The following is a 16,314-nucleotide window of genomic DNA, read 5'->3' on the forward strand; positions in this document are numbered from 1 at the left end:
CACTGTCAGTTTTGTTTCTGAACACCCAATTTGTGCCAACAACTGATCTGTTCTTTGGTCTTGGCACTAGGGTCGAGACTTTATTTATTTCAAATCATTTAACTCTTCCTGCATTGCTTGCAACCAATCAGCATCTTGAAGAGCTTCTTTCACTTTCTTTGGTTCACTCTGAGATAGAAAAGAGTGATAGAGACATTCATTTGATGTTGCAGTTCTAGTTCTGACACATGCTTCAGGATCTGCAATAATTACGTCAGGTGTATGTGATTTAGTCCACTTCCTGCAGATTGAAGTTGACTTCTAGAACTGGATCCTCCCCCATGATCCATGTTGTCTTCATCAGCATTTTCTAATGCTCCCCCTGTAGTTATGCTCTCTGAGACTTCAGAATTTGACTCGGATCCTTCAGGATTTGAAGTATCAGAGCTTCCAGAATTATCAGAATTTGGCTGATCAGAGCTAGATGAATCAGAACTTGAAGAGCTAGTGAAAGGTTCTGATGCCCCCCCTGGACAGGTGCATTTTCCTTGGAGTTGTTACCACAGATTTAATGACATCAGTACTTACAGGATCAGAGTTTAAGTCATCAGAATTTACAGAATCAGAATATAAGTCTTCAAGTCCAGTAATCTTCTTATCATCAAAAGATACATTGATAGATTCTATGATAACCCTTGTTCTTAAATTGTAGACTTTGAAGGCTTTTGTGGAAAGTGGATATCCAACAAAAATTACTTCATCAGCTTTTAGATCAAACTTTGACAGCTGCTCAAGATGAGTCTTAAGAACAAAACACTTGCAACCAAATACATGAAAGTATTTCAGATTTGGATTCTTTTTTCTTCACCATCTCATATGGTATTTTTCCTTGCTTGTTTATGAGTGTTGCATTCTGTGTAAAATAAGCAGTCTGCACAGCTTCATCCCAAAAGTAGGTTGGCAGCTTTGCTTCATCAAGCATAGTTCGTGCAGCTTCAACGAGAGTCCTGTTCTTTCTTTTTACAACTCCATTTTGCTGTGGAGTTCCAGGTGCAGAAAATTCCTGTTTGATTCCATGGTCCTTTGCAGAACTCTTCCATGATTAAATTCATGAACTAAGTGCCATTATCACTTCTTATAATTTTAACAGAATCTTTGACCAACTTATCCAGCTGTCTGCCATGATCAGTTAGAGTAAATGCAGTTTCATTCTTCTTGTGCAAGAAGTACACCCAAGTGTACCTTGTGAACTCATCCACTATAACCATAACATATTTCTTCTTTGCAATAGACATGATATTGACTGTACCAAATAGATCAACATGCAGTATGTGATAAGGCTCAAGAATTGATGATTCAGTTTTGCTCTTGAAAGAATGTTTTCTTTGTTTTGCCTTTTGACATGAATCACAAAGGCCATCAGGAGCAAATACTGATTTTGGAAGTCCTCTCACAAGATCTTTCTTTACAAGCTCATTTATGTTGTTGAACTTTAAATGAGAGAGCCTTTTGTGCCAATTCCAGCTTTCTTCAATTGATGCTCTACTCAACAGACAGATTGCAGAACCATCAGAACTTGTTGAAAGTCTGGCTTCATAAATGTTACCATGCCTGTAACCTTTCAGAACCACTTTGCCTGTAGAATTGCTTACAACTTCACAGTGTTCTTCAAAGAAATCCACATGATAACCTCTGTCACATATTTGACTCACACTCAGCAGATTGTGTTTAAGTCCTGAGACAAGAGCTACTGATTCAATGATGACATTCCCCAGATTAATATTGCCATATCCTAGAGTTTTTCCCATGTTGCCATATCCATAAGAAACTCCTCGGCCAGCTTTCTCCACAAAGTATGAGAGTAGGGCTTTATTTCCAATCATATGTCCAGAACATCCACTATCCAGTACTAGGATGTTTTTCCTGTTGCCCTGCAATCACAAAGACCACTAATGGTTAGTTTTAAGGACCCAGACTTGCTTGGATCCTTTGGCCTTTTTAAGTTTGTTAGCATTTGCAGCGGATTTAATATCAGAGTTTATGCTAACATGATGTTTATCAGAACTTATATCAGACTTTGCATCAGACTTTACACTAGAAGAAATTAAAGCAACTTTCTTCAAAGAAGGTTTTATTTGATAATAATCATAGTAGAAACTATGATATTCATTACAAGTATAAATGGAATGCCATAAACTACCACAATGAAAACAAGGATTTTGTGACTTAAACCTAACAGACTGACTCTTAACTCCTGACTTAGGAGGTAAAGAGTTTATATTCTTATTCTTCTTACAAAAAGAAGCAAGATGGTTAGAGTTTCCACAGTTATAACATTTCTTCCTAGGAGCATTAGGAACAGGCATATAATTATTGCTTTTATTCACACCTTCCTTTCCCATTCCTATATTTCCTAGTTGCCTTAACCTTGTTGACATTTCTTATTTCTTTCAGTTTATGCTTAAGCTGCTTCTTTGTCATTAAGCCTATGTTGACTTCAGCTGGTTTATCATGTTCTAATTTGTCAGAAGTTGACTTTTCTTTAACTTCTGTCATAGACTCTTTCATCTTTTCATAATTAGACTTTACAGTCTTAGTTACAAACTTAACATGATTTACCTTTGGCTTAGCATTTGTTTAACAACAATTGGCTCAATTTGTTCAGTTCCTTTTCACTTTTATCATCTCCATAACCTAAGCCCTCTTCCAGTTTCCACTACTTAATAACTTCTGAGTTGTTTTGCCAGAGTTAGTCCAAATCCTGATAATCTTTTTTTCTTTTTCTAACTCAGTTTTAGAGATTTATTCAGAATAAATCTCTAAAAACTGAGTTAGAAAAAGAAAAAAAGATTATCAGGATTTGGACTAACTCTGGCAAAACAACTCAGAATTTATTAAGTAGTGGAAACTGGAAAGAGGGCTTAGGTTATGGAGATGATAAAAGTGAAAAAGGAACTGAACAAATTGAGCCAATTGTTGTTAAACAAACTGCTAAGCCAAAGGTAAATCATGTTAAGTTTGTAACTAAGACTGTAAAGTCTAATTATGAAAAGATGAAAGAGTCTATGACAGAAGTTAAAGAAAAGTCAACTTCTGACAAATTAGAACATGATAAACCAGCTGAAGTCAACATAGGCTTAATGACAAAGAAGCAGCTTAAGCATAAACTGAAAGAAATAAGAAATGTCAACAAGGTTAAGGCAACTAGGAAATATAGGAATGGAAAGGAAGGTGTGAATAAAAGCAATAATTATATGCCTGTTCCTAATGCTCCTAGGAAGAAATGTTATAACTGTGGAAACTCTAACCATCTTGCTTCTTTTTGTAAGAAGAATAAGAATATAAACTCTTTACCTCCTAAGTCAGGAGTTAAGAGTCAGTCTGTTAGGTTTAAGTCACAAAATCCTTGTTTTCATTGTGGTAGTTTATGGCATTCCATTTATACTTGTAATGAATATCATAGTTTCTACTATGATTATTATCAAATAAAACCTTCTTTGAAGAAAGTTGCTTTAATTTCTTCTAGTGTAAAGTCTGATGCAAAGTCTGATATAAGTTCTGATAAACATCATGTTAGCATAAACTCTGATATTAAATCCGCTGCAAATGCTAACAAACTTAAAAAGGCCAAAGGATCCAAGCAAGTCTGGGTCCTTAAAACTAACCATTAGTGGTCTTTGTGATTGCAGGGCAACAGGAAAAACATCCTAGTACTGGATAGTGGATGTTCTGGACATATGATTGGAAATAAAGCCCTACTCTCATACTTTGTGGAGAAAGCTGGCCGAGGAGTTTCTTATGGATATGGCAACATGGGAAAAACTCTAGGATATGGCAATATTAATCTGGGGAATGTCATCATTGAATCAGTAGCTCTTGTCTCAGGACTTAAACACAATCTGCTGAGTGTGAGTCAAATATGTGACAGAGGTTATCATGTGGATTTCTTTGAAGAACACTGTGAAGTTGTAAGCAATTCTACAGGCAAAGTGGTTCTGAAAGGTTACAGGCATGGTAACATTTATGAAGCCAGACTTTCAACAAGTTCTGATGGTTCTGCAATCTGTCTGTTGAGTAGAGCATCAATTGAAGAAAGCTGGAATTGGCACAAAAGGCTCTCTCATTTAAAGTTCAACAACATAAATGAGCTTGTAAAGAAAGATCTTGTGAGAGGACTTCCAAAATCAGTATTTGCTCCTGATGGCCTTTGTGATTCATGTCAAAAGGCAAAACAAAGAAAACATTCTTTCAAGAGCAAAACTGAATCATCAATTCTTGAGCCTTATCACATACTGCATGTTGATCTATTTGGTACAGTCAATATCATGTCTATTGCAAAGAAGAAATATGTTATGGTTATAGTGGATGAGTTCACAAGGTACACTTGGGTGTACTTCTTGCACAAGAAGAATGAAACTGCATTTACTCTAACTGATCATGGCAGACAGCTGGATAAGTTGGTCAAAGATTCTGTTAAAATTATAAGAAGTGATAATGGCACTTAGTTCATGAATTTAATCATGGAAGAGTTCTGCAAAGACCATGGAATCAAACAGGAATTTTCTGCACCTGGAACTCCACAGCAAAATGGAGTTGTAAAAAGAAAGAACAGGACTCTCGTTGAAGCTGCACGAACTATGCTTGATGAAGCAAAGCTGCCAACCTACTTTTGGGATGAAGCTGTGCAGACTGCTTATTTTACACAGAATGCAACACTCATAAACAAGCAAGGAAAAATACCATATGAGATGGTGAAGAAAAAAGAATCCAAATCTGAAATACTTTCATGTATTTGGTTGCAAGTGTTTTGTTCTTAAGACTCATCTTGAGCAGCTGTCAAAGTTTGATCTAAAAGCTGATGAAGTAATTTTTGTTGGATATCCACTTTCCACAAAAGCCTTCAAAGTCTACAATTTAAGAACAAGGGTTATCATAGAATCTATCAATGTATCTTTTGATGATAAGAAGATTACTGGACTTGAAGACTTATATTCTGATTCTGTAAATTCTGATGACTTAAACTCTGATCCTGTAAGTACTGATGTCATTAAATCTGTGGTAACAACTCCAAAGGAAAATGCACCTGTCCAGGGGGGGCATCAGAACCTTTCACTAGCTCTTCAAGTTCTGATTCATCTAGCTCTGATCAGCCAAATTCTGATAATTCTGGAAGCTCTGATACTTCAAATCCTGAAGGATCCGAGTCAAATTCTGAAGTCTCAGAGAGCATAACTACAGGGGGAGCATTAGAAAATGCTGATGAAGACAACATGGATCATGGGGGAGGATCCAGTTCTAGAAGTCAACTTCAATCTGCAAGGAAGTGGACTAAATCACATACACCTGACGTAATTATTGCAGATCCTGAAGCATGTGTCAGAACTAGAACTGCAACATCAAATGAATGTCTCTATCACTCTTTTCTATCTCAGAGTGAACCAAAGAAAGTGAAAGAAGCTCTTCAAGATGCTGATTGGTTGCAAGCAATGCAGGAAGAGTTAAATGAATTTGAAATAAATAAAGTCTCGACCCTAGTGCCAAGACCAAAGAACAGATCAGTTGTTGGCACAAATTGGGTGTTCAGAAACAAAACTGACAGTGATGGCATAATTACAAGGAAGAAATTTACACCAGAAATTTACAAGAAGGTACTTTTATCTGTCAATCCAAGTACACCAAAAATTTACTGAAGAAATTTGGAATGCAAGATTGTTCAACTGCATCCACTCCCATGGCCACTACAACCAAGTTATATAAAGATACTTTCTCACCAGTAGATATTACTGTTAGATATGAATACAACACAGAGGGGGGGGGGTAAATATGTTTTGGCTTAAATGTTTACTTTTTGATCGACTTTGGGTTTAGCAGTTGGTTGTTATCAATGATTTTGTAGAATAAATGTTAAACATAAATAACAATGCAAATATGTAAAACAAAGATCTTCAAAACTCACTTAATTTTATATTAAAAATCAAGCAGTGTTTTGCTACAAAATCTCTAAGTTCTTGGTTTAGAACTTAGCTTCTTTCTTGAGAGAGAATACAATTTATAATCTGTTCAGTCCTTTTTAAACAAAGGACCTCAGTTAACTTTATATGATAGTTAACTTTGGTTTACACAGTGAACAATAAGAAGTGCTAATCACTTTTCTAACATGTCACTAATCACTTCTATTTATAGGAAAAGTGAGATTTCCATATCTAGATTAGCATATCTTCATCCACTGTGAATTGGTTGATCCTCCTTTGTCAGTTAATTTTCACCATTAATCTTGCACATCTCTCAAGCTGCTTTTTGTAGACTTGTCAATTCAGCTGTGTGAATTGTTTGTTGATTTGCAACCTTGGATATTGAACTGTTCTACAATTCTGTACTTAGAGAAATTTCTTCACTTCAAGATCTCCAATTAAGCTGTAGAGAACTCGACATCTCGATAGGCATGTTGGCTTGTCGATATCTCTGAAAATTCATTGTTGACTTGACTTATCGACAACTCTGAGTTCTCTAGTGAATTTTGGTTTATCGATAACTCAGAGTTCTCTAATGGACTTTGGCTTATCGATAACTCAAAGTTCTCTAATAAATGTATACTTATCGATATCTCTGAGTTCTCGAATGGGCGTCTGACTTATCGATATCTCCAATAGCATTTCCTGAGTTCTCGATAGACAATTCCTGAGTTCTCGATAGGTCTTTCTGAGTTCTCGAATGACTTCTCTATAACACTAATTCTGTGACTTGTAGAGATCTTGACTTAGAATGTTTTTCACCAAACAGAATTATTCAACTCCAAGCTTCTTCATAATTCTTTTGAGGCATGGCCTTCTTGATCTTTTTCCAGATAGAATTCTTAGGCTTGACACTGTTTAGGGAAAAATGCTCCAGTCTGCTCCATTTACATTTTACAGACATTAAGTGTTACAAGTATAAATTACAGATTAAGGTTACAATACAACTAATCTTAGGGTTGTCAATATGACTTAGTCTTGTTATGATACAGGCATGTCTTGCACAACAATCTCCCCCAATTTGTGAGAAGATTGCTTATCACAAATTCATGCCTGTTAACAAGACTAACCCCAAGTTAAAGAATGAAAATAAAACAATACAAAAGCTGATACAACACTTGTACATTGAACATTTGACAGTTTACAATAATTAAGTAAAGACTGAGCTTTCTGATCCTTTCTCAATTATGTTCTTAATTTGTACAAGTATTTCTAATTCTTCTAGGATGGGGGTGTCAGTTAGAGCCTCCATTAGTTTCAGCAAATCTGGCTTAGGATAACTAGCTAACATCCATATCCTGTATCTTGACAAAGAGCCAGCTTCTACATTCAGAAATCTTCCATCCTTTGATATTCTGCTCTTGCCTGATGCCTTCAATTCTTCTGATCTTCTAATATACTCATCAATGTCATGCTCATACTTTCTCCTCTTTTCAGCTAGCAAAGCTCTATGCTCATCTCCTCTCTGTTAACCACAAACACTGCCAATACTGTTCTCCATGCCTTAGTGGCTGAATCTTTACCATTCATCAAGCTTATCACCCTTTTCAGTTCAACAATTGAGAGAGAATCCATTAGTCTATTTCCAAGCTGTTCAAAGGACCCATCACTGTAGTAGATTCTAACTTCTTTGATGTTAAAAACCCAAACTCTGACCATTCTTTCAGCTAGTTGTTGGAAGTAGTCTTCATCTGAATCAATAACATTTAGAGGTTGGAAATTATCTTGATCATATCTGTTCCAGATGGCTTTTTCACCAAATTCATGATCATTGAGAAATTCAGCTATCAGTTATCTTCTTCTTTGTCTTCTGAATCTTCTCTTGACCTTGGCTTCTTTTGGACCTATTCCAACTATTTTGAAGTGCGTTTTATGGGGTGGCTTGAATGAAGGTACAATTTTGAGTCTTTTCAGAGAAGTATGGCTGTGAGTGATTTGAGTTTTGAGAAGAGTGTTTGCAGTGAGCTTGTAGAAATATTTAGACTTAGAGGTTTGAGGTTGAGCAGTTTTTGATGAGGTTGAATGTGAAGGTTTAGCAATTGGTATTTAAATATTTAGGGTTTGGAGGGGTTGTGAGGTATCACTCTTTAGTCTTTGTCTCCTTCCATCCCTCCTTTGATTCTCAGATCCACTTTTCTTCTCCTTCTCTTTCTCACTATCACTTTTTCCACCAATTGCCTTGCTAGATTGACTTCAGTTTGAGACAGAAGGGTTTTGACCATCTTTCTTCTGCTCATCATCACCCAAGTCATCTTTGTTGATTTGAGTTTTAGGCAAGTTGGCTTCAGGGTTATCAATGTATCTCCTCAGAATCTTGATCATAGCTTCATCTTCACTAGACTTCAGTTTCTTACTTTTCAGCCCAGACTCAAGCACCATTATCAGTCTTCTGTTGGCCATGACACAGTTTTTAGGTACTTGGAAATGTTTCAGTTGCTTGGTTGTAGAGCAGATATAGTGCACCCCTTTGCTTGGATGTAGATAGGTTTCTGGGAATGTAGCTTCTTGAGCCTTCTTCAACTCTGCTAGTGCATTTTCTCTTCATTGGTGATTATCATGACCTTATTAATCAAAATATCCACCTCAGATGCTCTTCTAGAAATTAGATAATTGATATTGTCTTGCATACATCTGTCTACACCAGAATCATTAAGATTGATCACTATCATTTTCTCCAAAAACCGGTCCTTGACTGGGATCTGCAGCACCCTGATGTAATTGATAGTCTTTTCCAAGGTCTTTTTGTAAGTGAAGAAGTTGTTGTTGAGAGAGTTCCTTAGTCCAGTGAGCAAATTGTCAAACTCTTGTGTCATTCCTGGACCTTGGGCAGCCATAAGGAGCCTCTCTTGTTCTAGACCTTGTACTTGACTTTTGAGTTTTGATTATGCTAGCCTTGCATCCATCTCCCCCTTAGTCTTGGTGACAGGTATGAGTAGGGGAGTAGGAATCTCAGGTCTTACAGCTTCAGGCAATGCTAGCAGTGGTATGTTGAGTTTTACCATAATGGCTCCCAAAGCAACTGTATTCTGCATTTGTAAATGTTATTCCCAGTGGACTAACAATGAGATTTACAGAAGGGGGGTTGAATGTAAATCTCAAAACTTTTTCAAGTTTTGAGCAGTTTCTAAGGCTAAGTGTTTTAGTGAGCAAATGTGTGTGAATGGCTTGAAACTGATACAGACAGATATATATTCAAACACAAATGTAAAGAACACAAAGAACTTAAAAACTTTTCTGGTGGATTTGTTGTTCCACCAGAGATGTGTTATTTAGAAAATCCGTGATTCAAAGAATTAAATCACAGCTGCTTTCTAGTACAAACTAGATGATTTTCTCTCTGGATTTTTCTAAACAGCTCTTGAAAATTCACATCTAATTACTAGCTGCTACTTGGTTTATATATCACCAAGTTTACAAGTGAAGAAAAAACTGTAAAATACAAATAAAAAGGCTCTTCACATGTTTCTTCTTCATTTCTCTATCCAATGCAATTTAGGTTTAGTTGTTAATCTTTGAATACTCCCTTGTTTGCACCAGAATGGAAATGCTGCATTTTCTTGATTCCTCCTAGAGGCTGCCACATTCCAGTTTGTCTCTGTCAACCCATGTGCCTCTGTCAGCCTATGAATTATCACTATCAACTGCTAATGAACTAAGCATCCGTTGAAGCTTTCATCCGTTGATGCCTTATCCATTGAGGCTTTATCCGTTGAAGCTTTATCCGATGATGCATTAGCAGTTGAAGCTTTATCCGTTGAAGCACTTATCCGTTGATGGATATTATCCGTTGAAGCTTTAGAGACATCCGTTGGAGCTTTGTTTCTTATCCGTTGAAGGTCTTCAATATCAGTTGATACTTCTTCACTTATACAAAATTACAAGGCATGAAATATTTACAATTAGCCCTCCTATTTGCATATCCACTAGTAGTCAACATGACTGATAATTTCCTACAACATCTAAGAATTACAACTTGAATCCAAAGAATGAAATGTGCTACAATACTAAACTTATTTCTAAGTAAAGCTACTCCTTTAACGGATAGCCAAGATGGTCTTATCCGTTGAGGCTACAAACATTAGATTTCTACTTAAGTGTTTTGTTTAACTTATCATCAAACTAATACACATATTCCTAACAATCTCCCCCTATTTATGTCTACTAGAACTGTAGGCATAAATTTGGGTTTAGCTTGATGATAACAAAACACTTGACAAACATATTAACTGTAATAAAGCAGAAATTCAAAAGTGCTGCAAAAATGTGTATGTTGAGATGGAATTGAAGAATTACATTGTTTCCAAGGGTGCTCCTTTAGCTTGAGCAGATTAATTTCTTTTCCTTTGATCCCTTGTTTTCTTTCCTAGCCTCCTGTCATTCTCCTCTATTTGAAGTTGAAGTTGTCTGTAGAATTCAGCTTCATCTTCTTCATTGATGTCCAACTTAGATTGCATATCCTTGAGAGTTTCATTACTGGCAATCTTGAGCTGATCTTCAAGTCTGAAAAATCATCTGACTCCTTTGTTGTGTCTGAACTCCATCAACCAATGAGGTGATTTGTGAACTGTAATTCCTCTTTCTTGAATGAGTAATGTTCTAGGAAAGGCATTGGGCTCCCACCAAGTCTTCCTTATGTTGGTAATTTTATTGAGAATCTCAGTCTTGGCAGTCCTGGTAAAGCCAGAATCCCTTTTTATGGCTGAGTAGACTCTAACCAAGGTAGAGTAGCCTTCATTCAGAATCCTGTAGAGAGGCCAAGTTCTTTCCCCACTTCCTTTATATTTGAACACTAGTCTTTCTGGTAGCTGTCTGTAGGCATCTATTCCCCTTACTTCCTCCAGCTCATCCAGATAGAGTTCAATGTCTAAAAATTCTTTTATGTCACAAATGTGAACATAATCATCCTTAGAGGCTTGTGGCTTAGGCTTAGGCTTCTGAGTGAATTTGATTGAGGTTGGAGGTGGTGTTGATTTGATTTTTCTTTTCTGTTTCTTTGGTGGAGAAGTGGTTAAGAAGGTGGGCAATTTAATGGTGTCCCAATCAATTGGTTCCTCCTTAGGAGTGATTATTTCACCATGGATATTTATGAAGGGGTTAGGCACAATGGGTTCAGGAATAGAAGGTAGTGGTTTGGATTTTGATTGGGTTTCTTCAGTCTCATCTACCATCTTTCTTTTTGCATTGGCCTTCTTTCTGTTCCCTTTCTGCCATTCCTCTATTTCCTTAATTCTTTCTCCCACATCATCACTAAACATATCCCCCATACCTACATCTTCACTCTTGTCTGCAATTTCTTTCTTTTCTTCAGCTTGACTTGACTTTAGCTATTTTTCAAGTTTTGTTTGTGCTCTTTTGTCAGCCTTTAGCTTTTTGGCTTCTTCCTTCAACCTTCTGGCTTCTTCCCTCTTGGCTATTGAGAATTTGGGATGTCCTTGCATCACACAGATGCTCTTTCCCTCTCTAAAGATAATAGCCATGTTCATCCTTTCAATCACATCCATGGTCTCTTTGTGCTTTATGATACTTCTACCCAAAACCTTGTCTTCATCAGGCTTTGGAAGAGGAAAATCCACTTCTTTTATCTGACCATTGGTTTCATATTCTTGGAAGAAGTTTCTCCAACCTTATTCCTCCTAACTGGCTTGAGCTCCAAAATGATTGATTCCACCTTTGTGCTATGCTTCACAGATTGTGATTTAGAAGTTGTAGAACAAAAAATTTGTTGCATCTTTTCATCAATTTTCCTCCTTTGCTCTTTGACTTGCAATTCAGCTGCTGCTATCTGGATTAGATCAATTCCATCAAGCTTTCCTTTGATTTGAACAGTTGGAGAAGTGGTGATGGCAGGAACTAGCACTTGAGATATTTGAATTGTTGTTGATGGCTCTCCTTCCCCTTCCCTTTTCTTCTCCCCCTTTTTGTTATCATCAAGAGTAGGGGTCCTTGTGATTTTGCCAGCTGCATTAGTAGATTTGTCTGAGTTTGTTGATTCTGAAGAATGGTGACCATAGAGTCTTCAATGATCTGAACTCTATTTTCCAATCTGGCCAGCCTCTTGTCAGCATCAGATTCTTTCCTCAGTCTCACTAACAAATCTTGCATAGTACCATAAGGCATGACTGAATCCAACTTCTCAACATTATAGGATTTCAGATCAGCAATATCCTGCTTGAGTTCATCTACACTTAGATTCTATTTGATATGCTGCAACTACAAGAGATGCAGAGATTCCAGATGAGCTTGAAGAATTGCCTTTGTACCAGCATCTGTAGTCTCCTGAAGGGCCTTCTGAATAGTCATTACTTGCTTGACCAAAGTTACACCGAACTGTCCTGGTGTAGATGTCTTTGTCCATACCCAATCAGGTAGATTCGGAACAGAACTTGGGCCTGCTTCTCCCCCTAAGTTCATGCTCTCATCCAAAGAATTAGAGTCATCATCATTAGAATTTACTCCAAATTCTTCAGATGGCTCACCAGCTTGAGAAGGCAGCCTATTAACAGCAGCTTTGTCTCTGAGAAGAGATTCTGAAGTGTGTACAATGTTCAAAGTCTGTTCTGCCTCCACATTGCCCTGAGCAGCCAACAATTGGTAGGCTGGAACAGGGTGAGTAAAAGTGTCAGCATCCAAGGAAATGTTATCAATTACAGCTTTGTAATGTTGCTGAAATTGTCTTTCCTTTTCTGCATCATCCACAATCATTGACTCACTAGCAATGGCTGGATCCACCCTTATAGCTTCTGTACCTGCCTTTCTCTCATTTTCTCTATTTTCTTGCATCAGGGGCTCCCCCTGGCTCACACACACCCTCACACCCTCACCCTCACCTTCTAAGGTGGCACTCCCCTCACTCACTTTTGCCATGCTGGAAGAAATAGCATGCATATGGTGACTCTCAACCTCTCCTTTTTCCTGGGAGCAACCCAGCCTCTCACTCAAATTATCACTCCCTTCCCTCAAACCTAAAAGTGATTGTACGGTAACCATGTCCTCTACAATTGGAATTGTTTCTGTTATATGAGTAGAGACCATCAACGGATAGGGAGTATCCGTTAAAGTGGAAACTGATGATATCAACGGATAACTGCTGTTAAGCTTATCCGTCGAAGAACAACCACTTGTCAACGGATGAGAGATATCCGTTGAAGAAGGAAAAGATGTAGATATTGAAAGTGACATAATTGTTGAATCTGTGTGAATTGATTTTAAGTGAGGTGACACAGATTCTTCAACTATATCTGAAAGAATTGGCTGATGATCCAACAAATCATCTAAAAGATGATGATCATCAGGTTTTGAGTGGGGCTCCTCCCTGAGCTTTAAGGAGGGAGAATCAGGAATTGATGTGAATATCATATCCACATCCAGAGAGGGTGATGGAGAGTTTGAGGATTGATGTGTTTCTATTATGAGAGAATGGGGCTGTGACTCCACATTTGCTAGAGTCACATCAAGCTGAATTTGAGAAGGCAAAGATACAGGTGGATGTATCTGTGCTGTGTGTGCCCCCTGTGTGGAAACTAGGATTTGGCCTTCTTCTTCCTTGAAAAGGCTTTGATTGGTGAATGTGTGGCTTCAGTGTCCCTCCCTCTTTTGCTCTGTGTCCCTGGTTGGGGACTATTTTCAATAGCTGCATCCTTTTGGGAGGATGCAACTAGGGATGTGTTTAACTCCTTTTGAACCACCACAGTCTTTTGAGAGACTGTGGCTTGGCTGGCTGGGTTACCACTCACCTCTCCCACCTTATCCTGGGGGTTTTTTTGATGTTCACCCCTCCCCTCACCACTCACACCCTGTTCACTCCCTTCAGGGTTTATGGTAGTTGTTACAACTGTTGTCTTTTGAGAAACAACAGAGGTGGTTTTCTTTGACTTGTGTTTTGGAAGTTTAGTTTTGGTGGCTTTGGTAGGAACCTGTTTGGACAAAGACACAAATTCCATTGCCACACTAGAAGGCAAAGAAACAATGGGGTTGGAAAAAGTAGGAGTTATAAAAGTGTTTACCTCACTTACCTGTGGTGCATTCATGATTGGAAAATATACCAATGGCACCTGGCTGTTGAGGTTGATTCTCAAAAGGTCTGCAAGGACCCTTTTCTCTTGTGCCCAGCATTTGAGTTTATTGCTCTCATTAGATATAACCAATCCTTCAGCAACATGGTTAGCCAATAACATAAAGAATCTAGCATAGTAGATGTTATGTGGTCTATTAGCTTTATTACCTAACCTGAAACCTAATTCTAGCATGACATAATTTCTAAAATTAAAGTACCTATCAGAAACTAGCATATAGAGCATATTAACAAGAGATGAGGTTATGGCATCAAAATTGCTAATCTTCCCAGAGAAAACCTTGATAAAGGCATCTCCAAGAAAACTCCATTCTTTCCTAAGGCCCTTCCTTCTAATACTACCTAAACTAGCAGAATCAAAAGCATAGCCTATGGAATCTAACATAGCAGATACATCTTTATCAGTGTGTGGTGTCATGGCATTATTCTCAGGCAACTTAAAGCAAGACTGTATATCATCACAGTTAATGCAATAATCCTTACCTTTGAGAGAGAAGGCAATAGTCATATCTGTGGAGTTGAACTCTGCAGTTGTCCAAATCTCCTCAATTACCTCACATTAAATGGTTGGGGCTTCCAGCATTGCATAGCTTAGTTTGCAGTTTTTGATGAAGTCCATCATCTTGTGATAGTCAGTATGGGCTTCATTCTTTTCAACCAAGGCTACGAAATTGTTCTTTTCATAAACAAATCCAGACTGAGACATAATTTTGACTACTGGTGCCATTGTTGTGAGTAGAGGTTGCAGAGAAAAACTTGAGAGTTTTGGGAGAGAAGGAGAATAATAATTGCAAGAAAGCGTAAAGTGAAAATAAGAATTCAATGGGCTTTTATACTTTCTTGAATTAAAATGTAAATAAAATGATTAAATGATACTTTTAAATAAATTACAGCCGTTTAAGAATAAAGAAAACTGTAGAAATTCTGAAAACTGCCTTTAATACAAATATATACAACAGTGTATGTCTGTATCAATGGTTAAGTAAAAGAATTAACGGCTGTGACTTACTTAAAGTAACTGATGTGACACTTCAACGGATAAGGTAAATAGTTATCCGTTGATGATCAACACTATTTTATCCGTTGAGGGATAAAATTACTAGAAATGTATTTGTCTTTCAACGGATAATGAACATCCGTTGATAGAACAATTTTGGCTTTCAACGGATAGGGAATATCCGTTGATAGAATAATTTTTACTTAAAGCCAACTTTGTTCTTGCAGCAAATTCATTTCAGGCTTCAAGGCAGATTATAAAGAGGACATAAATCTATGAATAATTAAGCATACCTAGCTCACTTACTAATCTTGTGAATGTTGATTCATCAAGTGGCTTGGAGAATATATCTGCAATCTGCTTTTCACTTGGAACAAAATGAAGTTCCACTGTACCTTTCATCACATGTTCCCTAATGAAGTGGTACTTGATGTCAATGTGCTTGGTTCTTGAGTGCTGCACTGGATTTTCAGTAATGGCAATGGAACTTGTGTTGTCACAGAATATAGGAATTTTGTCAACAGTTAGTCCATAGTCAAATAGTTGATTCCTCATCCATAGCATCTGTGCACAGCAACTACCAGCAGCAATGTACTCAGCTTCAACTGTTGATGTAGAAACAGAATTTTGCTTCTTGCTGAACCATGACACAAGCTTGTTCCCTAGAAATTGACAGGTGTCAGTTGTGCTTTTCCTATCTATTTTACAGCCTGCATAATCTGCATCCGAGTAGCCAATTAGATCAAAACCAGACTCTCTAGGGTACCAAATTCCTAGATTTGGAGTCCCTTTGAGATATCTGAAGATTCTTTTAATAGCCACTAAGTGAGATTCTTTAGGGTCAACTTGAAATCTAGCACAGAGACATGTAGAAAACATTATATCAGGTCTACTAGCAGTTAAATATAAAAGTGAGCCAACCATGCCTCTATAACTTGAAATATCCACAGACTTTTCAGTCTTGTTTAATTCAAGCTTGGTGGCAGTGGCCATGGGAGTTTTTGCAGATGAACAGTCCATTAAGTCAAACTTCTTTAAAAGATCATAAATATATTTAGTTTGACTAATGAAAATTCCACCACTAACTTGTTTAACTTGTAAACCAAGAAAATAAGTTAGCTCTCCCATCATGCTCATTTCACATTTACTTTGCATTAACTTAGCAAACTTTTTACAAAGCTTATCATCTGTAGATCCAAATATAATATCATCTACATAAATTTGAACAAGTATTTTAGAGCCATTAACATTTCTAA

This window comes from Apium graveolens, chromosome 2, assembly GCF_009905375.1.
Source record: "Apium graveolens cultivar Ventura chromosome 2, ASM990537v1, whole genome shotgun sequence".
In the NCBI taxonomy this organism is placed as follows: Eukaryota; Viridiplantae; Streptophyta; class Magnoliopsida; order Apiales; family Apiaceae; genus Apium; species Apium graveolens.